This window comes from Limulus polyphemus, unplaced genomic scaffold (assembly GCF_000517525.1).
Source record: "Limulus polyphemus unplaced genomic scaffold, Limulus_polyphemus-2.1.2 Scaffold9580, whole genome shotgun sequence".
Lineage (NCBI taxonomy): Eukaryota > Metazoa > Arthropoda > Merostomata > Xiphosura > Limulidae > Limulus > Limulus polyphemus.
The window spans coordinates 7,080-10,300 of record NW_013675190.1 but is presented as its reverse complement, the minus strand read 5'-3'; positions in this window follow the sequence as shown (position 1 = coordinate 10,300).

The window sequence follows — 3,221 nt, the reverse complement described above, 5'->3', positions numbered from 1 at the left end:
ACCATAATGGTTGACTGATCTTTGACTGGATATAACTATAATGTTTGATTGGTGTTTAACTGGATATAAGTATAATGGTTGACTGATCTTTGACTGGATATAACTATAATGGTTGACTGATGTATAACTGGATATAACTATAATGGTTGACTGATGTTTAACTGGATATAACTATAATGGTTCACTGATGTTTAACCTGATATAAGTATAATGGTTGACTGATGTTTAACTGGATATAACCATAATGGTTGACTGATCTTTGACTGGATATAAGTATAATGATTGACTGATGTTTAACTGGATATAACTATAATGGTTGATTGGTGTTCAACTGGATACAAGTATAATGGTTGACTGATGTTTAACTGGATATAAGTATAATGGTTGACTGATTTTTAACTGGATATAAGTATAATGGTTGACTGATGTTTAACTAGATGAATTTATAATGGTTCACTGGTGTTTAACTGGATATAACTATAATGGTTGACTGGTGTTCAACTGGATGGATCTATAATGGTTGACTGATGTTTAACTAGATGAATTTATAATGGTTCACTGGTGTTTAACTGGATATAACTATAATGGTTGACTGGTGTTCAACTGGATGGATCTATAATGGTTGACTGGTGTACAGGATATTTGGGATTAATTTTAAAATGATCAATGTTGTAAGATGTTAGTGTACATTTGAAATTACAGATGAAAATTTGATGTCATTCTAACAGTTGTGATTTTTACTGAAACGTAGCTTGATTTGCATTAAAGGACAGAAAGAACTTATCGTAAACTTGAGTGTTTCTGTGTACGGACAGAAAGAACTTATCGTAAACTTGAGTGTTTCTATGTCACAAAATTGTTTTATTTAATTACCCACTTTTCTCAGTCATTTACTTTAAAATGATGGGTTTTTTATATAACGTACAAAAGAACAAGTTTATGAACCATAAAAACATATCAAGCCTTCCTACTGAATAACTTCCAACTGAAATAAAGACTTCTATAAAGTTCGAAATAACTTGTGAAAAAAGTCACGTGATTTTCTGAAGCATCAGTAGTACGGTGTGTTTAACGTACTCGTGAAATCTGATATGAAAATTTAAACTATTATGCTATTTAACAAAACGATCTTTCACGTTGTGTTATCAGTTTCATAATTTCGTCGACAAAGCCAATAATCTGATTTATATTCTATACTTGTTGTGGGTAATGAATGAGATGTCATTTATATTCACCGATTACTATGTTAGCGAATACCAAGACTTAGGGTTAAGAAAGTGATTACGTACCTTAAAGGTTTGTAAAACAATTACAGTTGTTTTGTTTCTTTTTTGTGTGTGTAAATTTTAATTACGCGCCATGAACTGAGGAAATTACGTTTTATTAGGGTATGATGGAAGATATCATTCATCAAAATGGGATAACTTAAGATATCTTATTAAAGATTTCCCCCACCAAATGTGGTTATTTTTTAAACATTATTCAAGACTTTATTTATATCTATTATGAAATTTGGTGTTATACAATGAGGATTATAACTGTAAGTTTTAATATATCGCATCTTTTCGAAAATTTGTAACTGTATTTTTAGGAAAGACTGGTGTTTACAGATGATAACACTGGGATTAGAAACCAGACGTTCCTTGTCAGTTTTAAATATACTTTGTTAGAGGCGTCGGAAACTTTTACAGGGATAAATGTAAAGTAAGTTCAAGTTGACAGTTGATTATTGTAAGTATATTTATTGCAGCAAGAAATTTGGGTGACAACTCTCCAAGAAAAGTTGGAATTACATAAATGAACTTTAGGAGAAGTGCGGAGTAAATTTGTGTCAATTGTAAAAATTAAAACGAATACTACACAATATCTGAGAACAATTTTTAAAAAAAATTATTTATCGCATGAAATCAGTTGAAACCCTCCTGGTCCTTACGTCCTCCTCAAATAAACCTTCAAAACATGTGACACGTGAAATTGTTGAAGTGGAGCGTGAAAACAACCGAATTGTTTCAGAATGACGTCATTTGTCTAAATTTTATTTTAAACATGGGTGATACTAGGGGTAAAGAACAATCGTAATGTCACGTGTCAAGAAATCCTGGCCGTGTTACAACGGTCGTTTTGTTAAGAGTGAATACATTCATATAATATGTGGAATAGATTTATTCTGAAAACTAAAAATTAGGCTTAATAGGTTTAAGTGCTTCGTGTTTTTGTATTTAATGTTTAATTTAATTATTTGACAGTAGATTACGTAGGCCTATACGTTTTTATATTAACTTATTCTTTATTATTAATAGGCTTAAGTCTTCCAGACCAGATCTTGTACCGAATATAATAAACAACGTGATTATGACCGACTTCTTGAGTTTATTTTTCTGTTTATCAGAGGGATACAATACTAGAAGGATACGTTTGAACTCCTCAACAAACAACACAGCCTGTGAAATTGACAGGAATAGTGTATTGTCGTTAATTCTGTGATTTTTACGCATAATTATGCTTCTCATGAAGACACTTTTATAATGGAAGTTTAACCTGAGAGCTTAATTTGATGACCAACTGATTAGTTCTTGTTTTGTTTGTAATTAAGCAAAAAGCTACACAATGGGCTATCTGTGCTCTGCCCACCACGAGTATCGAAACCCAATTCCTATCGTTGTAAGCCCGCAGACATGCCACTAGGGGGGCAAGTTCTTGTTAAGTAAATTTTTAGACCACTCTAATTCTCACGGTTAACATTGTCACCATCTTATTGAGAGCACTGTTCGGGTGATTTTTAAATCAATGATTGATAGGTGGCGGAAGGAGACTAAGGTCATACAACAATTTTGTTTGGTTTGAACTAATCGAGGACTTTCTGAGACAGCTGTCCCTAAGTTTGAAATGATAGCTAATCAATCCACTCACCGCCAACTATTGGGTTACTCCTTAACAAGTAGTAGGATTGACCATACCATTATAACGCTCTCACGACTGAAAGAGCGAGCATATTTGGTGGGATGGGGATTCGAACCTATAACCGGGAAATTTCCCCTAAACACCTTCACATGTGGAATTCACGAATATTAAAAACAGATTATTTCAAGCTATCTAATATTTTATTCTATAAACATAAACTGCCAACTTAATTGTATACAGTACTGGTGAAGTTCACACGTATTCGTAATATCCTGTTTTTGTTATAACAATCATTATAAAAAAAACCGGATAAAATCAAA